The sequence below is a fragment of the Rattus norvegicus genome, chromosome 9 (assembly GCF_036323735.1).
Source record: "Rattus norvegicus strain BN/NHsdMcwi chromosome 9, GRCr8, whole genome shotgun sequence".
Taxonomy (NCBI): Eukaryota; Metazoa; Chordata; class Mammalia; order Rodentia; family Muridae; genus Rattus; species Rattus norvegicus.
The window spans coordinates 66,612,672-66,639,008 of record NC_086027.1 but is presented as its reverse complement, the minus strand read 5'-3'; the positions used below and the strand labels follow the sequence as shown (position 1 = coordinate 66,639,008).

The 26,337-nt window shown below is 44.1% G+C and overlaps 1 long non-coding RNA gene across 3 annotated transcripts in view; it reads left to right on the top strand.

Moving 5' to 3' along the window:
* The window catches only part of LOC108351935 (uncharacterized), a 47,591-nt gene that overhangs the window by 8,139 nt on the left and 13,115 nt on the right, over positions 1-26,337 (top strand). For all 3 annotated transcript variants that reach the window (XR_005489152.2, XR_001839820.3, XR_005489151.2), the window contains one exon: positions 9,172-9,310. This is a non-coding gene — a long non-coding RNA (uncharacterized LOC108351935). The remainder of the gene's footprint in view (positions 1-9,171; positions 9,311-26,337) is intronic.

Below are 26,337 nucleotides of genomic sequence, written 5' to 3'. Positions count from 1 at the left end.
TTCTTTTCTGCCTGATGTCAGGCTCTGTGGTAGGGTGACACTGTGATATAATCAATACATATTGGCCCTTGCTCCCACATGCTGGCCCAGCATGGATCTCTTGAAACCCTTAGAGTTTCTCGAGAAGCTGGAACAAAGGAGCATCTTCAGTTACTCACCAGCCCCTCAATCACACCTGAACTTATGCTGACCTGCTCACTCCTGGTGGGCCATGAGTAAGTTTCAAGATGGCCCAACCGAGATTAGAGGGTGAGAACTTTCCACTCACAGGGATGGGAGAGAAGGGCGAGTCTGAGTTCAGACATTAATGACTAATGACTAGTCAACCATGCTGCACAGTGTGGCCCTCCACTAAAAATCACTAAAAGATAGGTTGTGGAGAGCACAGCCCAGGGTGTTGAACACACTTTGCTCCTGGGTGGAGGATACATGTGAGGGCAAGTGAGTCTTACAGTCCTCCCTCAGAGCTTGCCAAGGGCCTCTTTTCCAGTTGACAGTACTGAGTTATGGCCTTTATACTAATCTAATGGTGCTACAGGAGCTCAAAGCAAAAAATTCAACTCTCAAAACAAGGCAATAAGCTGGTTCCTGTCATCTATCCCCATGTGTCAGAGTCAAACATTGCTATGGGGCAGAGAAAGCCTTAATCAATGAGGCCCCACAGGAAAGAACAGATAAAAAATGTTCAGTGACCTCCTGCTCTATCTTTGAAAGGCAGATAAGAACGTTGACACATTTAGAACCCACAACCCACCCACCCACCCACCCACACACACATACACTCTCTCTCTCTCTCTCTCTCTCTCTCTCTCTCTCTCTCTCTCTCTCTCTCTCTCTCTTTCCCTAATGGGCCCACAAGGCAACCATAGCCAGAAAGTCTGGCACCTAGACCTTAACCTTCACTTTGTGCCTTTTTCATTTACTACTTAAAAAAAAAAAAAAAGACAGTTTCTTACATATCCCAGGCCGACCTTAAACCATGGATTTTTTTTTTTTTTGGACAAGGGATTTCTTTGTGTAGCTTCAAGTGTCCTGGAACTCACTCTGTAGAGCAGGTTGACCTCGAACTTGGAGATCTGCCTGTCTCTGCCTCACGAGTGCTGGGGACAAAGGCGTGCACCACCACTACCTGGCCATACACTTCTGAGTTCATGCACAAAGGCTTGCACTACCACATCGGATGCATGTGGAACTGGGGATCTACCCTAGAGCTACATGCCCTGCCCAGTTTTCTTTACACTGGGTCACATTTCAGTTTGAGTTTACATTAGGCACGTTAGTCTCACAAGGAAGGAATGCCATCCCTTTTAAAGGCTGAAGGGACAGAGAGATAAGTCATTGTCTTAAACCTTGGATTCCTGAAAGAGGGAAATCTCAAAGGACAGACCATTCCCCCAGACAGGGATGTTGTTGTAAAAATATAAAACTTTTTAAAGAAGTATGGTTGTCTTTTACCCTGCTAGGTTCAGCACTGCAGTGCCCCAAGATGTCTGCTAGATATCTTGGCGGAAACACATCCTAACTCTGCGGCAGCCCAGTGTCTCCTGCCACCGCACACTTTCCTACACTCAAACTGTCACATAAAAGAACACACAACACAATAACCTTTGACCCAATTGGTAAGATATAATTGCCCACCTAATCATACAAAGCCCAGTACCATCCATCCCTTAAGAACATTCATAGCAACCTGTAAATACACAGAGCAGAATCTTAACGTCACCTGCCATGGCTTCTCTACCGCTCTCTCCTGTCTCTTCTTCCTTTCCATTCCAGTCTCCTCCTCTTCCTTCAAACTTCTCTCCCACCCATCCTTCCTTCTCCTCCAATGACAGGACTCCTTCTATTTTGTACCTGCTCCTCACTTGTATTTTACAAATTCAATAGGGAGAAGGTTCTGGTGAAGTCATCTGATTCCTGAGTATGTGACTAGGCAGCTGTCCTTGGGGCAGTGGAATTAGCATCAAAATACAGATAATTCCAGGGCAAACCACAACATAGAGACAACTGTTCCTCAAGGTAAAGTTGATGTATACTGGAATATACTGATTCCTTTGGAACAGGTAACTGAATCCAGCCTGCTGAAGCTACTGGACCCCAGGCTTTTGCCCTAGAACATTAGTTATGTTCTTATGGATTTAGTACCACATTTTAGCCCATTGCCGGATGTTCAGTTGAGAGTTGAAGAATGGGCTGCTGTTGTGAGAAAGCTTATAGTCTTGATATCCTAAATACTGCTGCTTCAGTCTCTCCACTTGTGATTTTGTTGAAAGATCACTGACGAGAAACACAGAAAGTAGTGTAGGAGAAGATAGATAAAGCTTATTCCAGGGTAAAGTGGGGACATTCTCCAGGAGTAAGAATGGCCAGTGGCCAGAGAGACCATGATGGAGGAAAATACTCCCAAGGGGCAAGAACAAGAGTAGACTGTAGCTGAAGGGAACATTAGGCTGACTTATGTTCTAAATAGACATCACACAATTTCTTTAAGGTCCTGATTTCTCTGTCTGGGTTGCTGGCAGGCCCATTTGGATTAACTCAGGAGAGAAGACAAAGGTATGTCTTCAGTCCTTGCATAAGGCCTCTGGATAGACAGTGATCTTGTTATCTTTCCAGACAGTTCAGAAAGTCCTATCTTTATGAAAGGCCAGGCAGGAATAGAACTCAGATCTTTTTCTTTTGACCAACAATCATGAAATAGAATGGATTTTTGTAAAAAGTCAGAAAAAGAGCATAAACAATGAATCTATGCAAACTGTAGTCTTTGCTGTTTTGGCTGGGTTTACTTCAAAGGCTGAAATGCTTGCTAGTGCTTCTTGAAAGGGGCAACCCCAGGGCATCGTGTATTGAGAAACGGTGAAGTAAGACTCAGGCTGAGGGACAGGCCAGGTGTTTGACTAGTGAGGTATCTGGCCCTTTGGAATACACCAGAGAAAGAAATCCCACACCTTGTTATCAAGTTATTTGGGCTGCATTGTTCTTTGGGCTACTTGGTTATGCTGAGAACTGTACTTCCTCCAGTTTCCTTTCCTATCTGTTTACAAGTCTGTATTTGTCATTAAGGGCAAAAGTATGGAGTTGCCTACCCTTCTTTTGTGGGCCTCAACAAAACGGCCCCATCTGTGCTTTCCTCTCCTTTGTGTGTGTGTACTATACCATTTGCATGTACATGCCCAAAGGGGCCAAAACAAAGTATCAGAACCTTTGGAACTGGAGTTACAGACAGTTGGGACCTACCTGATTTGCGTTCTGGGAGCCAACCCTGGGTCCTCTGCATAAACGAAAGTGCTTCTAACAACTGCACCACCAACCCATCTCCGACATGTTCACTCTTCCTTTACCATCAGTGTTTTTAACTTGTAAAATCAGTGTGTCAATAGGGAGGAAGGAAGTGAGGCACGAAGCCTTACACGAAGGAAGAAGAGTCTATCCTGAATGGACTTCAAGACTGCTGATGTCTACCTAACAGCTTGGGTGACAATAGCAATTTGTGGTTCCAATGATATCCATTTTGCAATGAGGAAACCTGCAAGAGGTGAAGGTCAGTTTTAGCCTTACAGCTGGCTGCAACTGAGTTCTAAATAGGACCAATTATTCCTAATTCTTACCTCCTCCCCAAAGCTGCCTTTTACTTTCTGCTAAGCAATGTGTATAAAAAGCTCTCCTACATCTCATCGTGTTTAATTTTCACAACAATCTTATGAGGCAGATCCTGACAATTAAGTTGTATGAACTAGAAAAGAAAATTCAGGGGTTGGGGATTTAGCTCAGTGGTAGAGCGCTTGCCTAGCAAGCGCAAGGCCCTGGGTTTGGTCCCCAGCTCCAAAAAAAAAAAAAAAAAAAAAAAAAAAAGAAAATTCAGAGGGGGAGAGGAAATTACCCATGGTCCTTTGCAGGGGAGCTCTTGGAAGAGCAGTCTTCCATTCCTATCCTAGCTGATCAGAAATGCGGTGACTTTGTGGCTGGGTCTTGGAAAACGGTTTAGAAGATGCCAGATTAAACAAAGGCTTTCTGTTCGATAGATAGATTATTTGCTTGCCATGAAAATTTTCATAATGATGCTATCATTATCCAAATTAAAGCCAAGCGATATAACAAAGCTTCTCCCTGACACTTTAAATGGATCATACCCTTTAAATGGGAACATTCACCATAACCGAGAGACATTAATGTTTTCACTTATTGTTTAGAACACGCTAATCCATCATCATGTTGATGTGACTGTAACATAAGATTCTAACATACTTTCTATGCAATGAAATGACTGTGGCTATTTTCCAAATTCCTATGCCTTTGTCCTCGGTGACAGCACAGGCTGGTTTTGGATTTCAGGGAGGAAAGTGATGGGGTCATTTCTGGATACTTTCCATGAAACCTTTGTTGAAGTCCCTATTCAAATGAGTGTACAACTACTTCCCCTTCACACAGAGATGGGTCCCCAGGAGCTGTAAGACCGTCTTGTTCAGGGTGTGCCGAATCCAGCTTCACAGCTTTGGACGAGAGCTAGAGACAGACTGTGATCAATGTGTGTTTGTTAAGACAAAGAATGGTTTTGTAATACAAGTGATAACCCACCAGCACATCTGTTCTGCCAGTTACAATTTTAGCACATTGCATTTTTCTGACAAAGAAAATCATGCACAATAAAAGCTTAATATTAAAAATTATCTCTAAATGATGCAAGAATACATGAAAACTATCACCCATCTTGATGCAAGGACGTGATATTTGCGAGGAGCTGAAGCAGGTTGAGAAGCATATGTTCAGGATCCTTTTCCCAAATTGATAGACAATAGCACGGGGGTATTGATTTCCGCTTGTCTGTTTCTTTTCCTTTCTTCTGCACATGCTTCAAAGGGGTCAGATCTGAGCCATTTACTCTTTCACACCAAAAATTGGATCTTTGAGACACAGGGGAAATTCTGCCTTTCTCTCTTTCCTCTGAGATAGAACAATGAAGGGCTAAAACCTTTGTGAGCCATAGTTCTTTGTTTCTTAGGTGCTTTGTGAAATGAAGAAAGCATGTAAACTTCACAGGAAGGGAAGGAATGGCAAGGGGAGGACATGGTGGTGAGGGACGGACATGGTGAGGGGGACGGACATGGTGAGGGGGACGGACATGGTGAGGGGGGACAATGAGAAGCTCAGATTTTTCTAAAATCAAACAAACCAAAAAAATGAAGGGATTAGAATTTGAGATTTCTTGCCATGGTGCACTTTAATATGTGATTAGCAAAACAAAATCCCTCAAAGATGGCTGGGCTGACAGTGGGTTCATCAAATGCACAGAGTTGCTCACACTTGGGTGTAGGATGCGGACCTCACACTCTGATGATGTTGGAGGTCTAGGCTGGGTTATTGAAGCAGATGCAGAATCAGGGGACAAATGCTCACTCGGGCTGGGTAACCCCGATGTCTCACTGGGATCCATTTTCTAGGAACCGTAAACAGTGCCTGCCCTGCCTAGATCTGCAGGCTGTTCAGAGAATCACATGGGAGAGCCTTGACAAAGCACGCGGTGGAGATGCGCTGTTAGCGCCACTTTTGCTAAAGAACTGAGAGGAAGCGAAATTGAGCTAAAGCCTTATCCCCAGGAGGCAGCATGGGGGACACAGGGGTGTAGCATCCAGCGGGACTCTGAGTGGAAGTCAAGAGAGCCAGGTCACATGAACGATGGGGAGAAGGAGGCAGCTCCTCTTTCCCCATTGCTCTTGTTGCGATACAACCCAACAGTACCACATATTTCCCATACATCTGTTGGCCAATGAGTGCTCTCTAAGCCTGGAATACAAACAGACCTATTTTTTATGATAATGAACACAGTTTGTCTCTCAGACGTCCATAGGACAAAAGTTTGGTTCCTTATGTGGCAGTGTTTAGGTATTGAAACTTTTAAGGAATGAAGCCTCCTGAATGATAATTGGATCAGGGGAGGAAGTCATTTTCAAGGTGGATTAATACTATTTTACAGTAGCAGGTTACTAAGGGTGAATCAGGTCCTGAGACTAGTCGTCCCCAAGTCTACTGAATCTCTCTTCTGTATGTGTTCCTGCCCACTCGATGTCATCACAAGAGCCTGCAGATGCAGACAGCATGTTCTTATCACTTTGGAACCTATTTTTCCTTATAAGACACCCAGCCCTGGGTATTTTGTTGGAGCATCACAAAACAAACTACCAGCTACCATACTAATCTCTTTTTTTCTCCTTTTCTTTCACCCATAAAAAATATGCCCTATTTTTATTCAGACCAGGGAGAACTCAGCTCTCCTTTAAATAGATGTATAAATTCTGATACAGTAGTACAAAATAGCAATAAAATAAACCAATTACAAATATGTGCAACAAATATAATTGCAGATCAAAAACAATACTGAGGGAAGAATATAACTCTCTCTCTCTCTCTCTCTCTCTCTCTCTCTCTCTCTCTAAAAGGTAGGGGAAACTAATCCCCTTACTTTTTAAGTAGTAAATAGATTGTTAAACTCAATTATCAAGAAGGCCAAGAATCAGTTATGTCTGGAGAAGAGAGTCTGTGGTCAGGAAAAGGCAGGGTGGGAGTCCTAGGGGTATATCCCTATTCTTCTTACTAGTTAGACTGTTTAACAGGTGAGTTTCTTTAGAATTATGTATTATACTGAGGATATATGGTACTCATTTTCACAAGTTTCTTTAGAATTATATATTACACTGAGGCTATATGGTACTCATTTTCACAAGTTTCTTTAGAATTATATATTACGCTGAGGCTATAAGGTACTCATTTTTGCAATCAATGCCATATTTCACAATAAAAAATGAAAACCAAAAGAAATTACAGTCAAATATACCAAGGAAAGAAACAGAGCAGAAAGTTTCAGTCCACCCACTGTTCCCAGTCCATAAGCTTCCTTTTGCCCCTAGGCCTGGGCATACCTAGTTGCCCTGTCCTTGCAGCCTATCGGGGGCAGATGCTGTCTTCAGACCCTGTGCTTCTGCCCCTAAGGCCTTCCTGTACTACTCAGAGCACTTTCTGCTAGACACATTACAGCCTGTTCCCACTGCTGCCTTCACTGGCTTCTTCATGCTAAGCTGGGCACTGCCTCGTGTGTCATGTACCTCCAGCTCTTAGCACAGGACCTGGTTCATAGTGGTTCATAGTGGTTCATAGTGGTGGCTGTGAAAGCTGTTGATTGTCACAACCCACAATGTACTCACAAGTCCAGAGTCTAAGTGTAGTTGAAGTCAAGTTTCAGTGGAAATGAAAACATGCTATGTGCACACTGTGGAGCTGAAGAAGCTAGTCCCAGCTGAGGATGCCCTTACTACAATATGGCTCCTGGTAAAGATGTTGGCTCTCCGTTCATACTGAGTGCTGAGGTAAGGTGACTTGAAGGTCACCTGACTTTTACAGCTAGAGATCCAGTGAGGTCGGTGTGCCCACAATCCCGCTGCTAGGGGGATCTGGGTTTGCCGTCTGTCCCTATCTCCTAAACATCCCTTCCAGCTCCTTATATGTGGTTTGTTGTCAGGGATGTCTTAGTGTTTCTATTGCTGTGAAAGGACTCCATGACCAAGGCAACTCTTACAAATCAAAACATTTAGTTGGGGCTGGCTTACAGTTTCAGAGATCCAGTCCATTATCATCAAGGCGGGAAGCATGGTGTCCTGCAGGCAGGCATGGTGCTGGAGAGGGAGCTGAGAGTTTTACATCTGAATACACAGATAGAAGGAAGAGAGAGTGTCAGAGGGCCTGGACTGGGCTCCTGAAACCCCAACGCCCACCCCCAGTGACACACTTCCTCCAACAAGGCCACGCCTACTCCAACAAGGCCACACCTACTCCAACAAGGCCACACCTACTCCAACAAGGCCACACCTCCTAATAGTGTTACTCCCTGTGAGCCAATGGGGGATATTTTTCATTCAAACCAGCAAAATGGAAAAATATCTTTAAAACAAACAAACAACACCCCCTTGGCAATGTTCAAAGAAATATTTGTTGGCGTTGGTGTTCTTACATCAGTCAGGGGCAGAATAGATGGCCGTCCTTTGTGCATCATAGCTTGATGCCTGGCTCGGTGGCCATAGCTGTCTCATGCCTAGGGCACATAAAAATAAAATAAAGGAAAATAAAATAAAATAAAATACAGGCAACACACGCAGTGTGGGGAGAGGAACACAGTCTGAGACCTGCAGACTGCCGTGTCACTCACAGACCTGTCCTCTTGTGCCAGGAACAGGCAGGTCACAGATACCCACTTGCCCCTGCACAGTACAGAAGGAGAATGTCACCCAGGGGCCTGACAGCCAGCGGGGTGGCCAGCCTGCAGCAGGAGCCACCACAATGTGCAAGGATGTGGTGATCAGATGGGAAGAAAGAGAAGCAGGACAGCTTGCGCATTGTGAGGAGGGGAAGCACTGGAGCCTCAAGGGTGCAGAGGAGTAGCCTGCTGTGGATGGCTACCCCTGCCACCTGGGGCCACAGGATGCTCCCCCAAGCTGCCTTTGAGGGCTGGGTCTGTGGCTATGCAGCAGCAGGGGTCAGTGTCATGTATGTGGAGTCGAATTACCACTGGAGAGCATGGGGGCATCTCTGGTGGAGGCAGATGCTGGAGACCATGTGGATGTCCAGGTACTGTGCAGAACTGGCCCGCCCCTCACTGACTGCGGCACTCTGGAGAGCTGGCTTCATCTCTTAGAAGCAGCAGCAGCAGCAGCACTCAAAGAGTGTGCCCTGTGCCCTGCACAGGCAGCACAATAGAGATGGTCCTGATGGCAAGGTGTGGGTGAACCAGCACAGAGGGCATGAGTGTGGAGGGCTGACCCTACCACTCATCTGCCTTGGAGCAGCTTGGGCTCAGACATGGTGCCACCCCACCCCCACCCCACCCCACCCCCACCCCACCCCCACCTCCACCCCACCCCCACCTCCATACCTCCTCAGTCAGAAAAGCTGCCCACAGGGTCATGAGCATAGGAGAGCTAGCCCTGCCCCTTGACAGTTGTAGCACTCAGGAGAGCAGGCCCTGCACCTTGCCTGGGCAACCTAGTAGGTCTGGGCCTGGTTAAGAGGGTGAGGGTGAGCCAGCCCTGAGGGTCTGAACAAGGGACAGCTGGTCCTGTCACCCTCTGCATGAGGTGACATGGGTGCAGGAGTAATGCCCTCCCCTTCCTCTGCTTGCCACCCAAGGTAGTCTGGAGAGCTGACCCCAAGGGCATGAGAACAGGAGAGCTAGCCTTGCCCCCTCAGGGGCTGTAGTATTTGGAAGAACGGCCCTGAACCTTGCCTGGGCATCACAGTGGAGCTGGTCCTGATGGTGAAGGCACAGGTGAGTCAGCCCCAGGGTGTGAGGGTGGGAGAGCTGGCTCAGCCCTCTGCACACTGCAGCACTTGGGAGAGTGGGCCCCGTGCCTTGATGGGGCAGCACAGTGGAGCCGGCTCTGGAGGTGTGGGAGCAGGTAAGCTGGCCCCAAGGTCATGGGAGCAGGAGAGCTGACCCTGCCTCCTGCTGATGGCAGCACTGGGTGGCCTAACCAGAGCAGTGTGGGAGAGCTCACCCTGGTGGTGAGGATAAGGGAGAGTTGGCATATTGACCAGTAGGACTGGCTGCCACCCAGACCCAGATCCTGGGCTCTGAGTTGGCCCACCCCAACTATCTGTGACTAGGAGGCATGACTCAGCCCTGATGACCCAAAGCTGCAGGGTCTTCCATGACACTGCACCAACAGGTTAACTGGGAGGAGTCCCAGTGAGGATCCAATATGGATGACGTCACTGAACCCAGAGATCACGAAGCAGACAAATAACTCATTGCAATGATCGTTCGCAATCTGTGAGGACAGAGGGATACACTATAGAACACACTACAGATTCCGTGGCGAGATGTTTTGTACGCTGTGTTTGTTTGTTTGTGTGGGCTTGTTTGTGTTATTTGGGGGTAGAAGTTGTGAGAGTGAAAAGCAGGAACATGGAGACTGAGAGATGAGGGGGACTGAGGCACGTGGTGTGAAACAAAGAATCAATAAAAAGTTAAACTTGCAAACAAGCAGCCAAACCAATCTGCTCTCATCACTGGCCTTGCAGTCCTGAGAGTCAGAGCAGACCCCGTGCCTGCCAAGCAGTGCTGTCACTGAGCTACGCTGTCAGTCCTTCCTTCTGATCTTTGAAACCGGGGTTTGCTGTGTAGCCAAGGTTGGCCTTGAACTCATAATCCTCTTACCTCAACTTCCCAAGTTCCGGATTACAGGTATGTGCTACCATGCCTGTAAAAATTGCCTTTGATCTGAAATAATGTAGTTTATGGGTATCTCATTGTTTATAAGATGTGACAAACATTTACTAGCTTGGTGTGATAAATAATATATGTGTGACTAGAGCAATAAACTGTGACTCTGAATCCCCAAAGTGCCTGACTCCATTTCTGAATAGCCAGGGTTTGTTCTGAGGATCTGAGAGGAGAGTGGAAAGCCAGACTACAAGAGGCTCTGGAAGTGGTGGCTTGACTATTGGGCAAAGATTCTTGTCATCTCTGGAGTCCACTGATTGCTTCCAAGTGAGGTCCAGTGTCCTAGATGGGGTCATCTCAAACTCCCCTGCCTATGATGTCTGATAAGCTGGGCCTTCCTGTGTGAATACCTTGTAAATGACCACATTGTTCTCGTGTGTGCCCACACAGTCATGGTGACCCAGGAGGAACAATGCAGGCACTTCAACTGAACACAGGGACCAGGGACATCTGTCCTGTGTCTGTCAGAATAATGCCCATCTGCCTCTGGGACATGTCCATCCTTGTCACACAGAGAGGAGTCACAAAAAGAAAAAAAAAATCAGTTACTAACTGACATGGGCAAACCCTCCCGAGCTCCCCCAGTGTGTTCCTTGAAGCTCTAATTGAGATTTATATTTGTTTCCAAAGCTATATTGTCCCGCCATCTTAACCCCAGGGAAAATGACTGAACTAGATTCTTAGGGAGAAGCATGCCTGGAAAACGCCAGGGGCTCTTTAGCTGTAGTAGGGCATGAGGCCACGAGCACATTTAAATGGTGTGATAATCAAGATGTCACATGGGTCACCTGCTGGCACTGTGACATTAGGTGGACTACTTGGCTAATCACTCCAACTGAGTGCTTCCTACTTGACTTTTTTGAGTTCCCTCATTTAGACAGTCTGAGATGGAGTGTTTTCTCTTCCAAGCTCGACCCTCTGGCCTGCAGCACATAGGGAAGGAAGCCACAACCTACAAACAACCAGAGAGTGACATTTTCTTTTTGCCCACAGGGTACCAAACATTGATATGAGTAATGCTTTAAAGGAACGAACATTATTATAATGCTTCATTCTTTAACTCAATGTACTGCTGTTCTTGGGGGTGGTTAGCAAAAGTTGATTAAGTATAATGCAATGTATTAATAAGACTGTGGAGTAATACTAATGTAACATAATGTAGATATAATTACATTCAAGAAAAATCTCAAAAACATCTGCACCTCCCGAGCTACATTCTGTTAATCGTCTTGAGTCCTTATATTAAGTCAGAATGACTGGGTTCCCATCTTCCTTCTTTGGACATCTGTCCACATGCACATTTCCACCTCGTGCAGTCTCTGCATGGCAGCTCTGTCAACACCCCCCAAGGGTTTCTTTCCAGAAAAGTAAATGCAGAATGTGGAAAACAGGCTAGGACTTTTTGTTTTCATTCTAAGACGCCCTTTGGATAATACAATTCCACTGAAATTCTTCCCCTGCATCAGTCGGGCCCTCCACTCTCTGAGATTGCCTTCCAGGGTGCATGCTCCTCTGTAAGCCAGTTGGAATTTTGCCTGGAAAAAGACATATGGGTCTTCACGAGGTTATAAAACCTGGCTTGGAAATCCACAGCTTCTTATAAAAACACTATTTTTTATATAAAGAACCACTTTAAAGATGATGGTTACTAGGCAACCTGATTTAAATTATTATGAGAAATGGGAAGAATTTCTTCCATTAGGTCTGTTTTTACTTAGGTCAAAAAGTTTTTTTGCTTGTGCTGGTTTCTACTCTATTTTTCCATCCTTTTTAAAACACAGACATTCTGTGTGCCAGTTAGACATGGGGTCTATGGCCACAGGGTGGAGATGGCTTTTTCTATGTGCTATGCTCTCCAGGAGCAAAGGGAGAATCTGAGAGATCTCACACAGTCACAGAAACCCATTCAAATTGCTGAGTCAAAAAGACGGAGTGTTAAAAAGGAGGATGAGGAAGAGGAGAAGCAGGAAGAGAAGCTGGTGAGGCCAGAGAGATGGCTTAGCCCTTAAGAGCACCTCCTGCTCTTGCAGCAACATGAGATTACGTCCCTGCATCTATTTCCATGGCAACTCCTAAGTCCTTGGGCTTCAGTTCCAGGGCACTCAGTGCCCTCTGCCCTCTTCTGGACTCTGCAGTGCCCTCTTCTGGACTCTGCAGGCACCTTCACTCACATGGGCACATACCTCACACAAATACACATACTTAAAAATAAAAGAAATCTTTTTTTTTTATTTTTAGAAGAGGTAATTGAGGGGGAGTGAAGTGCCAGTCTTGAGAACCTGAGCTCGATCCCTCGGTCCCACATAAGGGTAGGAGGAAACAGATTGCTAGACGTTTTCTTCTGACTCCACAATTTAGGTGTGGCCTGCAGGCTGCTGTGGCCAGCATGAGCACATGTTATTATGAGAAATGGGAAGAATTTCTTCCACTAGGTCTGTTTTTACTTATGTCAAAAAGTTTGTGCACACATGTAATAAATTAAAATGTAATTTAGAATTAAAAAGAGGAGATTAAATATAACTATGAAAATCAAAGGCTCAGGTACACACAAACATTATGACTGGAATCCACTTTTGAGGGACAGGAGAAATGAGGCAGCCTTTCCTTTACCTCCCTGAATGTACACCAAAGACAGAATTGCTTGGTCAAATGGCGATTCTATGTGTTACTTTCTGAGGAACACATTGATGTCCATAGCGACCATATCACTTTACATTCCCACCAGCAACATACAGGTACTAATTTTTCCATGGGGATTATTTTTCCTTTGAGAAATAACACTATATATTTTTAAATTATTATTATAGTCATCCAAGAGAATGAACTAGGGTTTCTATTTTTGTTCCTAAGAGTTGTTTGGTTTTGCTTTGTGTGTATTGGGTATTTTGCCTGCATGTGTGTCCATGCACCATACATGTCTGTGTACCATTTGGTGCCTGAAGAGGCCAGAAGAGAATACTGGAAATCCTAGAACTGAAGTCACGGAGGGCTGTGAGCCACCATGAAGGTGCTGGAAACCAAACCTGAGTCTTCTCCAAGAGCAGCCAGTTCTCTTCACTAATGAGCCACCTCTCCAGCCCCTCACTGTGGCTTTGATGTATATCTGACAAATAACCAATGCCAGAAAATATTTTTCATGTGTTTGTGGACTATTTGTTTTCTTTATGGAAACACCTACCTATTCAAAGTCCTCCTGTCAATTGGCTGTCTTTTATTTTTTGAGCTATAAGAATGCTTTTTTATACTGTGCATATACAATCCTTCTTCAGACATACATTTTGGAAACACTTTTCTTCTGTGCCTTGCCTTTTTATTCTTTCAACAGTATACCTTGACTCTAAATATTAAGTATTTTAATCTGAGAAACAAAAGGAATTCATCCTCTTCTCTAGATCCCAATTAGGATTTCTGGAATACAAAATTGGTTTCGCTTGCTTGGAAGAACAAAGTCCACCAACAACAGCCAAGAGTGTAAGCAAAGCCTCATCTCTGCTGGTGGTAGAACCTGTTCTCAACTGCACTGACACCTGAATAAGGAGGTCTGAGCAAATGACCCTGGCCCGCCCGGGGTTGCAGCCAGTGGTCAGGGGAGTAAGAAGGTGCTCCAAGACCTCCAGGGAGGAGTGTCCCGTGCACCACAGAGCATTTCCTGTTGTTGAACTGGCCTGCATAGACAGAGAAGATGTAGTCAGCCCAGCTTGTAAAGAAGGTCGGCTCTAGCAGGAGGTGTGTTGGAATTCAGTCCATGTGGTGAGATTTGCTAGAGATTCATGTTTGAAGTCTGTCTCAGGGATGCAGTAATTGAGCCCATGAAAGTTAGTGATATTATAGAGTATCTTAATGTTTTACTGCTGTGAGCAGACACCATGACCAAGACAGCTTTTATTTGGGGCTGGCTTATAGGTTCAGAGGTTCAGTCGACTATCATCAAGGAAGGAACATGGTGGCATCCAGGCAGGCATGGTGCAGGAGGAGCTGAGAGTTCTATATCTTCTGAAGGCAAAGAGAATAAGACTGACTTCCAGGGAGCTAGGATGAGGGACTTAAAGCCCACACCCACAGTGACACACTTCCTCCAACAAGGCCACACCTCCTAATAGTGCCACTCCCTGGGCCAAGCATATTCAAACCATCACAAAGAGGAAACAGAAAGGAGAACTAAGTGAGGCCAGGTGAGGTGAGTGTGGAAAGATGAGATGCATCATGGGCAATGTCAACAGATCAAATTCAACTTTAGCTTAGGGCTCTTTTGTGCACATTTAAAATCTTTCCTACCTGGAAATTATGCCCAGATCTCACCTTGCCTTTTCCTTTGGACTCATAGACTTTCTTCCTGTAGCATTTGCCTGGGGCCTAGTCCTGCACTGCTAACGGAAGTCTCTCCTCACAGCATCATTCATTCTTCTGTATCGATTCTTCCCTCCCATCTCCCAAGCAAAGACTGTGGGCTCTTGAAGGTCCAGTGACTTTATGCTCCCCAACATAGTGCTGTTTACAAAATAAGTGCTCGATAATATTTGATTTTGTTATGAATATGAGTTTCTAATAAATGTTGCAACCGCTTGATAAGCCACTCCCAGTCATGACTCTTTAGGCTTCCCTGTTCTGTGCCATTAGCTTTGTCGATTCATGTCTTGTATGACACAGCCCTTGTTTCAGTATTGATGAAGGTAAGTTATCTATGGCATAACTTTTTTCCAATAAGCTCATTCATTCATTACCATTAATGATTTTCTCCCTCAGATTATGAACAAACTAGAGTACTATGACAATGAGTGCCAATGCTTTTTTAAAAAGAAAGCAACATTTTCAATCTAAAGGGTCATTAGCAGTCCAGGGATAAAAGTAAAACTCAAAACTTGAGGTAATATATCATTACTGCCCTAAGAGGTCGAAGATAACAAATTGGAAACTTTGTCTAAAATAATTGCAGGAGACAGATTGTTATTGCCTACTTTTGTGAGAGAAACAAAGGAAATTATTATTTTTCTTGAGGTAGATAGAATTTACGTGCATCTGGAAATTAAAGATGTTATACGGTAGAGTTGCAAAATGTCTTAATTTTATCTGGTAATTACTTCGTCCAGCAATATAGGATATTAGCATGGTAAAAAAATGAATCCATGGGAGTTCAAAACAGACAAAAGATTTATTAAGACTTTTTACCTTATGAGAAATGAAACAACTGAATACAGCAAAATACACCTGGAAGTGTCAGGACAGTAGGGATCAATCGTAAAACCCGCAGAAGAGCTTTGTTTTAATATTTACCTCTTCTAGTCATCCCTCCCTCTCCCTCTCCCTCACCTTCTCCCTCTCCCTCTTCCTCTCTCTCTCTCTCTCTCTCTCCCTCTCCTTTTAAAACACTACATAACAATGAAGCTGGCTCTGTAGACAGGCTAGCCTCAACCTCACAGAAATCTCCCTGCTTCTGCCTTCCAAGAGCTGGGATTAAAGATGAGTGCCATCATATGTGATTTCTCTTTTCCTTCCTTCCTTGTTGAAAATTAGGCATCTCAAGGGTCAGAGGTTTTAACTAGAGAAAAGTAGTGGGTAAAGACTCAAAAGACCCAAACTCTACTTAGAGCTCTTTGACAAAATAACTACAGGGAGTGGGAAATTGAGCAAACTTCCCTGAGGCCCTCTCCTCCTCTGCTATGAGAAGACTGTGAGGATGTTGTTGGCAACTTGCTGCCACCCCCAGTGCCAACAGCCTTGTCTGGAGTAGCTGTGTGAAGAAGGACTCTGCAGCTGTCCATGTGCTCCATGAACAACGGCCGGATGAGCAGCCATTCGTCGTTACACCTAAGGCACAGAGAGTGGCTGTGTGTGTGCTGTATTCTTGCTGCTCTGAAACCCCACGGCTTGGGGTTGTGACTGGAACAGTCTACTGGTATGTGTGCAAAGGCTCATAGGCGACTCTGCCTTACAATCTCCAGGCCTCCCATCATCCCGTCTTCTCTGACGGAGTCTGCTGTTTGCTGGAAGCCTGCTGTGTTGCCCTACCACATGGGAACACACTCTGGGGTGTTTGTAATGTATTCCTCTGCCTCTCTCCTTCCAGGAATTTAATTCAACAACCTCCCTTTATGCTGGGCAGTCAGCTAAGAGTCTGCGGCTGCCCTGCAGCTGTTTATGGATCTATCTATCCAAAAGAGATGTGGCCTGTTTCTGACGCTGTGAGGCTAGAGGGGCTCAGGCTGCTTTATCAGCACTCAGCCCAGCCAGGCTCTTTTGATAACAAGAAACTGAGGTCCTCTCAAGGTCACACTCAGAAGGGGCCTGGGATTAAAAACTCACAATAAGAATTCTCGCAAAGTTGAAAGCAAAAACTGAAAGAAGCCTGGGTGTTTACAACTAGAATTTGAAGCAGAATGAAGGGCTTGGGTCCTTTCTCACAGTGCCGTGTACCTGTCCAGCCTCAGGTCTGTCACAGATAATGTGCAGCACAAAAAAAAAAAAAAGACTCATGCTGACTTCTGTCCTGAGATAGGGGCTGGTCAGCCTGCACAGAAGACCTTCTTGTTGCCAGTACCCCAGGATAGATGTGGCATTATGCTGAGATTTACCAGCAGTCTGAGAAAACTCCCCTTGCCCTCCGACAGTGTGGAAAGTCCCCTACGCACTGGCTGTGTGAGTTTCATGGTTCAGTCTACCGAGCATACTCATGGAGGTTGGTGAGACCGACTGTGGTCCTGTCTGACTTCTAGCTGTCTGTCTGGTATGCTTGATTCTTCCTAGCTGATCAACTGAAAAAAAAAAGAGGACAGATTTAGGAGGGAGACAGAGGTGGGGATGTATATGAAGGGGACCCATGAAACATAGAAGGAAGGAGTTTTGTAGACACCTTATAGCAAAGCAGCGTACTAGTGTGTTCTATTGACCATGAATAAGGGTAGCATGCTTGTACAGAAGGTGATATGTCTTGGCTTTGATGACAGTGTTGAGACTGCGAATAATTCTCCTCTGGCCAAAGACTTAATTTGATGGTCCTTACACCAAATCTACACAGCGGTTAGGTTATATATAAAGTAAGACTGTACTTTCTGCGAGCTTTGATTTAGACAAGTGTTAGGATCTTAATGTCCACTAAGACAGCCCAGGCTGGAGCCCAGAGCTCCCCCAAGGTTAATTTTGATACAATGATAGATGAGAGCTATGATGATCATCTTCACACCTAGCAGGGTGAGGCGGAGAATTCAGTGAGTCTCTCATGTCATTTCATATTTACTAAGGAGCTAGCCGTGTGTCCCACTTCATACCATTAGGCCCTATCCCCCAGAGGTAAGAGAATGACACAAGCTTGCAGACTGTCATGAGGGTTAAATTAGGCCGTACTGTGTGGCTGGGAAACCTGTTGTCTCTCACTTGCTTCCATATCACGTTATGCCTGTTAAAGCTGAGAAAGCTGGCTCAGGTGTTTGAATGAAACCGAGGCTTTGCTGGTCTAAGAAGCTCCATGCATTGGACTCTCCTCTACTCTAGAAAGCGCCAGGTTTGAGACTAAATTCTGCGTGCCGTTATTTTTGTTCTTATCGTGGATAAAATAAATGGCACAGGACTGACCCAGAGTAAGTCTCTCAGTTCAATGACAGGAGAATTATTTAGTATAACTTGTTCTTTCTTCAGAAACTAAGGCACAGAGGGAGAGGTGATCAGGCCAAGTGCCCCAGAGTGTGGGATAAGGAAACCAGACCCACTGTGCATCTCTATTCAAGATTTATCCCTACTGTGCCCACTCAGTTGTCATGAGATAACTTAGAGGGCAGCCAGATCAACCTCCCTATTGTCCGTGGTGAAACAACTGTGGGAAACGTCTCTAGCTGGCAATCCCAGGAGATAAGTAGGTCCAGCCCAGAGACAGACTCTCAGAGAAAGCAACTTAGAGAGGACGTGGGGCTGAAGCTGTCAAGGACAGGGAGGACAACACAACACTGACTGACAGGAGATGCTGGAGTAGACGCTATTCTCACAGAGAGTTGCAAGTGGCATGGTGAAGGGGATCCGGAAGGACATGGCGAGGCTGCTGCTGTCATTTCGGCCCCCAGAATGTCTCCAGGAATAACTTTAACATAGAGGGGTCTACAATAGTTTTGTGTTTATCTGAGTTAATCTTCAGTATTGGGGCACTCTGGTTACAGAAGTGGGCGTGATGACACATTAAATGAACTGTTTCTGACATTTTGCTAAATGTTGGATACACTTACTTGTGTTTTCCTCCAGAGTTGTTTAGAAGGGACGGTGTCACTGAGTGACTGTGGTGGGGTGGGCAAAGCGAAGGGATCCAGGGCAAACTCACCTGGGGCCCAGCACCCTCCTTTCCTCCACGCTGGCTCACAGACAACCAAGAGCCTCTTGATTTGACCCCCATTCTTAAAAAATGAGATTCACAAATTGGATTTCCCATTGCAAAAAAGCTTAATTATACTTGCCCTCTCCAATGTATTCTGTTCTAGAGACTCCCAGGTCTCATAAGCCTGGGTCTCAGTGCAAGACAGGGTGTAACACACTTCAATGGCATCTTTGAGAGATGCTCTCTTTAGAATGATGGGAACAGGGTGCAGATGGGGAAACACCAGGCCTCTTTGCTTTTTTCACTTTCTCCTCAGCTATCAGGAGCCTTCACCAGTGAGAACCATTTACCCTGATTCTTCAAGACCCACCTCCCACAAAAGTATTTATTATGCCTAGATTAGTATCAAAAAGTTTTCTAAGATGTGTATTTCTCCAGAGCCATTATTGAATTCCTAGGGCTTTAAAAAAATCAGAAAATAGCTATGGTTAAATGGACCTCCATTGCAATATAAAATATTTATGTGTAAAACGAAAATAGTCTAGAATAGCATTTGATATAGTTTTATTAAATGAAAATGGCAGATTGTTCATGTGTGCTTGTGTACACACGTGCTTTAATTTATTAGACTCTTGGTTTTAAGTTATTTTTACTTCACAGCAGAACAGCAGAAGGGGTCTCACAAATGCCCTGTTCCCATCCCTCCAACCTCCCCACTGTCAACACCCCACAGAGCAGTCCCCACGTGTTAGGATGGCTGAACTCAGCTGACACATCACGGGCACCACAAGTTCACGGTTCATTCGGATTCACTCATGGTGCCACATGCCCTGCAAGTTGGACAATGCATAATCGCATGCGCTGTAAAGTGAATCATATTTAGAATTTGAAAACTTTCTTTAAAATGTTAATGTTTAAAGACTGATAAGAAGGTGATGGGGCAAAGCAAGGAACAATGACAGACATGGATAAAAATACTTAAGAAACCTTTTGTTTTGCACATCAGTGAAAACATTAATTAAAAAGAAAATAGACCACTCTTGCAGAATTTTGTAAAAGAAAGTTGTTACTATTTATAAAGTTAGATAACAGAATTGCTGGAGAATATGTTCTGGAAACTTCTTGGCTGTAAAAGATAACAGTTTGTCCTCAAACTTTGAAAATTCTAATTCTGGTACTATTTATAGATAGCAACATTGTTTTTCTAATAACTTTGCATGCCTTTCCTACCTGAGAGGCTACATTTGCTACAAGGTCAGAAGACGGTCTATCTGTGCACACGCATGCACACACGCCAGGAGGGTTCTATCTGTGGTCTGATATTAACATTCTCACTACATTGTCCTCTTTGTCTCTTTAGTAGGGTTGTGCTATTGTGAAAATAGCTTTTCACTTTTGCACTTAGTGTCTTATTAAAGAAAAAATACAGGAAAACAAGCATTGAGGCTGCTAGCGAGAGCAGGTAGCTACTCTATCTTGTCTAACTGAAATAAAGGTGAACATGTTTAATCTAATATTTAACCTCATTTGGAAAATCACTGCGCAGATTATTTGACTCAGACTTTATAGGTAAATGAAAAGACTAAAGTTAAGGAACAGGCTCAAACAGCATAATTAGACCAATAAAGCAATTAATAGCATAAATCGGGGAGGTCGGGGTCAAACTGTATTTGTTGACAATATGATTATCTCTCTAGAGAACTTGAAGGAATCAAGGAAAACATATCATGAACAATAAGAGAATCTGATAAGATTACAAGTTATACAAACCAACATATAAATTCGTAACACATACACAAAGAACAACCAATTCACAGGTACAGTGAAGCCAAAGATGTCACTTTACACAGGCAAAAATAAATAAATAAAGCAGCTATGAGCATAGATAAGAACAAATGTCTACGTTATATGGGAAAATGTGAGGTTCAGACAAAACCACCTTAGTTCTCCTCTCTGCTCCCCTGACAGCTATAATGTCCTGTACAGTGCTGGTGCCAACCTTGAGTAATGACAGCAAAGATGGAGGTGACAGATTTGCTGTTCAGCAGCAACAAAGGGGTTATCGAGGCCACCAGTGTCCCTTCGTGAACCTCATCCACAAGGTCTATTAACTACACGGCATTCCGTCCTCATCAAGTTGCACTGCACGGAGAAGACTGAACATGGAGGAAGCCTTGTCATCAATGACAAGGTCATCTCTATCTTTAAGGAAACAGATCCCATGTTGGTGCAGAGAACCGTGAAGTTCAGTTGAGTCTTCACTACCATAGAGAAAGGCAGGGTCCCCTTGAAGGGTGGAGCCAAAAAAATCATGTCTGCCACTTTTGCTGATTTCCTCCTGTGTAGGGTTATGGGGTGTCATGCCTCCATTCTGCCACAGGGCATGGCTGCTGGGAGAGGAGGATGCGGGGAGTGATCTCACTTACCAACACTGTTGTCAGGCAGGTAGGGAAACCTCAGGACAGGGCTCCAGGGGTGGGGAAGCACAGTCTGAGGCATGGGACAGCTGGAGCTGGCTCAGGGGTTCCTGGGCCCGCGAGGAGGCCAGAATCATCTGGTTCTTGATGCAGCCTGCGGGCTGTATCTAGGCCAGGGCTGGGGCGAAGCGGGTGGGGGAGCTCCGGCTGGTATCTCAGGGAGAGAGACCTTGGCTTGACTGCAGAAGGCTTGATCTGGGCTTGGTGGCAGCTGTGGCTCAGAGCACAGTAGGCCTATGGGAGATTAGAAGGCGACTCTACGGTGAATGCCTTCTCCATGGTTCCCCATGGCAGACAAAAAGAATGACTTTAAGGCATTTATTGTCATGGCCGAAAGTGGATGAACAAAACCATACTCCACTTCTCAGAGTGAGCCTGAGGTTAAATACCTTTTGCAGGGAGGAGTGCCTAGGAAGGAAAGCTTATTGGCTAAACCCTTCAGGCCATTAGGTACCTCATTAAAATGGAGATCTGTCTTGAGCCTACGACAGGTCACATCCTCTACATGGGAAGGGACTTGGGGCATTGCCCGTATGTGACTGATGGCCACAAATCTATAACAGGCCGCAGCTAGTGAGAGGGGCCTGGTGTCTGGGAACAGGCAAAGGGCTTACTGTCCTTACAGGGTTTCCAAGGTTTCTAGCCTTACCTCAGGCGTGAACCAAGCTACCGTTCACGGTCTGTTCCCACACTCATGCTGGTAATGCGCATGGAAGGTGGGAAGCTCACACAAGACCACTAGCAATGACTCCTGTACCACCAGCTGCGTAACATTACAGCCAAGGGCGCCATTGACAGCTTCAGTACTGTGGAGGGAATTATGGCTGCAGTTTGTGTCATCTCTCCTGGTAGAGAGTCCCTCCTAATGGTTATGGGGATGCTTAGAGAATGACCTCTGCATCCTCACTGCTGTGGGAAAGGTCATCCCAGAGCCAAACAGGAAGCTGGTGCCTGCCCACCCCTGATATTGCCATTGCCTGGAGAAAGCTGTGAGATATGATGAGTTCAAGGTGGTAAAGCAGGCATCAGTGATTCCTTAGGGAGCAGTGGTTCTCAACCTTCCTAATGCTGTGATTCTTTAATACAATTCCTCATGTTGTGGTGACCCTCAACCATAAAATTACTTTTGTTGCTACTTTAACTTAACTTTGCTACTGTTATGAATTATTATAACTATTTTGTATGCAGAAGATCTGATATGCAACCCCTATGAAAGGGTTATTAGACCCCCATGGAGTCTCAGCCTATATGTTGAGAACCAGTGCCGTAAGAATTCATGGCCCATGGTAGCCTCCTGACTTTAACAGTGAGATTGATTATTTTACCTTGGCTGCTGAGTCTGGCATTTCCCTTAAGGACAGAAAAGGTAACTTTTAGTTACCAGATATAGTTATCATCTCTGAGGCTTACTACTTCCGTTTGCTAACCAAAGCCTAGTCTTAGAAGCTTCTAGCCTCTGTACAATCTAATCTAGGCTTAGACTGTTTTCAGCCTCTGAGACTTACTGCTGAATTAGCTCATCCTTTTCTAGCTTTTTCTAACTGGCGGGTCGGTCAACTCAAATGTTCTAGCTCAAAACTCCTCTGTGTGATGACTGATTCAAACTGACTTCTTTCAGCTTCCGACTGAATTGTTCTGCTTGAACTCACACTGACTTTGGCAATCAGTTCTAATTTTTTGGCACCTTTTCTCTAGCTTGTTCTCTCTCTGCAACCTGTCTCTGAACAATTATCCCAGCAAAACTGCTTCCTTCCTCTCTATCCCTCTGCACTGCCCTTTAAGTCCCCTCTTTCCTGTGATGTTCCTCTGAGAATTAGGTATATCCTACCTCTGACTCATTGTGTCAATTTTTTTTTCTGATTCATCCCTTTGCCTAGCACTCAATTAGCCATGGCTTTCAAACATAGATGCATCCTTCTACAAACTAACTTTACCTTCGTTGTTTGGGATTAAAGGTGTGTGTTAAAGCTGAGCCACTCAACTAGCAACATGCTTTTCCAGTAAATATCACACTCTTGGGATTCGCAGTGTGATCGAATGTCCTGAAACTGCCACACTGCTTCTTCTTTGCTGCGGAGTTCATTGTCCAGTTTCCTCCGCCTTCTGCTGCCTTCCTGGTCATGACAGACTATAACCAGAACTGTGAACTCAACAAGCACTTCTCCCTTAAACTGCTTTTCCAGGGTATTTTATCCCAACAGTCATAGAACAGAGTCAGTAAAGAAAAGACAGGATTCTAAATGAAAAATGCAATAAGGTAATAATTTTTTAAATAATGGGTAAATTGAGGATAGAAAAAAACACTTCCTAAGTAGTAGTTAAGAGAGAAACTGAACAAGGTAAAAATGTCAGAAAACTCTATTACATAGATATACAAAGTAAAAATAGTTTTCACGATGAAAACAATTGGAAAATGCACACACACACACACACACACACACACATCCATGACAAGTCAGAGTAAAGGAAATAATATATTGGAGAAAATATTAATACTTTATATCACAAAAGTTGTTGATATAAAATATAAGTAATATACATTTATATAATTTTAAATAGATAATTCACAAAAATCATGTCCCTTAAACATAGGAAACTTTCCTCAAAATACAAAAATACAAACAAAAAGTATCTTGAAATGCCACTTCTCATTTACCATATCAACAGCAACCCAAAAATTAATAAAGACAGTATGCATATAAGTAAAACAAAGAATTAATGTCTACACATGCATGCATACCCATACTTTTTCCTAGGAAAAATAGCACACTGGGATAATTAACCTGAAAGAGATAAAAATGATGTTGTACCCAAGGAGAGAGAAAATGAGGAAGGTAGGCAGGGCTGGAAGATAGACTTTGCTGGGTAACTTTGATGTCACAGTAACTGATCCAATATTAGAACCATGCAGGCACTTTGCTAGATTAAATAAATTAACACAAGGAATTGTGAATCAAAAAAAGCACCCAGTTGTATTTATAGTTGGTGATATAATTAAATGGGAGTATTTACAACTATTTAAAGGGGAATGTTTTGATGGATATGGACACATAACATATGTCCATAGAGGTATATAAGTACAGGCAAAATACAACAGAATATAATTATCTTTTTCATCTTCAAGGTAATAATTGTGTACTCTAATAATATTGCTATGGTTATGGAAGCAGACGTACAGACTCAAAGTTTGGCCATATTTAAAATAAAAATCTCCCTGCAAAAATACCCCAGATAATTTTATAGACAATTTTCATCAGCTGTTCAATAAAAAGCTGATTCCAATCACATGTAAAATCTCCCCAGAGAAGAGAATTAGAGCATCCGTGACCCTGCAGTGATAGTGGAGCACTGTTTCCTTGAGGAGACCCAAGCCCTAGCCTCTGGAGCCTGTGAATACTTACCTCTGCAAACAGTGTGGGTGACAGGACAGGTGATACTGTATACAAAGGGTGCCAGGTAACGAGTGTGCCCTCGTTAATGATAAAGGAAGGTAGGAGAGGGCCATGATTACTGGCAGGAAGATCATGGGCAAGGCATGAAGATGACCTCTGAAGGACAGAAACATACAAGCACACACGTACAAGGGATTTTCTCCAAGAATCACTGGAATTGAGCATGGCCCTGGTGACATTTTAATCATAGCCAGTGGGACTTACTTTGGACTTCTGGCCCTCCAGAACTTTGAGATAATGAATTCATGTCACGAAGTTTGCAGTAATTGCCCCAGCAGACACAAAAGGTAATCCACCCTTATATCTTTTAAGATATTAACATACAGGGTGGAAAGAAGGCTCAGCAGATAGAAGCATTTGGTGCTCTTGTAGAGGGGCTGGGTTTGGTTCCCAGCACCCACATGATGTTATACAACCATTTGTAACTCCATTTCTGGGTAATCTGACATGCTCTTTTGACCTCCATGGACACCATGCACACGTGTGGTTCACATGCACTCATGCAGGCAAATCCTCATACAGATGAAACAAACATCTCTCATCCAGGATACTTTATCTCACCGCCAGCTGAGGACCTATTAGAATTTTATAGCTGAAGGAAGAGGAAGAATTGAGTATTTAAAAAAAAAACTATTAAGTAATGTGACCTCTTGGCTGGTTTCACACAAGGACAAGCTCCAATCCCAAAACCAGCTGAACAACATAATCCGGACTTAGTGGGGGGAAAGAAAACAAAACAAAACAATACAAGAAGTAATCTTAAAGTTCTGTGGAAAAAGAGGGGATTGGGAACTCAGTAAGGGATGGAGTTGAGGGGGTGAATGTGTTCAAATACATTGTATGAAATTCTCAGTGCTAATAAAAATATCTTAATCTTTAAAACATAAATGTCTTCCCAAACAGGATCCCATTAACAACTTCTGTCCACCTCTTCTCAAATTCATGGCTCTTGTTTTCAAATTATTGTTATATACATGTATATATGTGTAATTATTGTTTATAAATTTATAATTTTATTTCTAACTTTCTGAGTTTAATATTGCTCACATGTATGTGTTTAGGGTTGATCACTTATGATTGGACAACCTATCTGAATGTTTATTTCTGGAGGATCATATTTATCCCTGTCTCAGTAGCTATTACCTGCCTGTAGCTTTTCCTTTGGGAGTAGTGTCTTTTGAGATTTCCCCCATCTACATTTGCATCTTATTTTTTAGGTCTGGATTTATTGTTTAAAAAAATGTTTCTGTGTATAGCCTTTTTGCCTGCCTCTAAGTCCGTGTACCACATGTGTACAGCACCTGTGGAGCCCAGAAGAGGGCATCACATACCCCGGAAGTGCAGACAGTTGTGAACTGCCACGGAGGTGCTGAAAATCAGACCTGGGTCTTCTAGAAGAGCAGCCGTGACCTTAAGGACTGAGCCATGTCCCCTGCCTCCTTTCACCCTTTGATTAGGCTATCATACTGTTGAGATTTCCTGAGTACAGCTATAGATAGAAGATGCTGTCTCACAGCAGACATCCTGCTCCTCTGGCTTTTACAGCGTTCAGCCCCCTCTTCCACACTGGGCCCTGAGCCTTAGATTAGGGGCTGTGTTGTCAATGTATCAATTGGCTTGGGCACCCCACAATAAGGAATAGGTTGTTGCCGTCATTTTGACCAGTTGTATAATCTCTGTAGTAGACAGACATGTGATTGAGAAATAAGCTTCTTTGATGAAGAGAATTTATGTGTGGGTCTAATAATAAGTATTTAAAATGTACTTAGAAACTATACTGGTTTAGGGACGTGGCTATAGGAAGTCCTCTTCCAGGACTTGTGGCCTCAGAAGTAATGGACTAGTGAG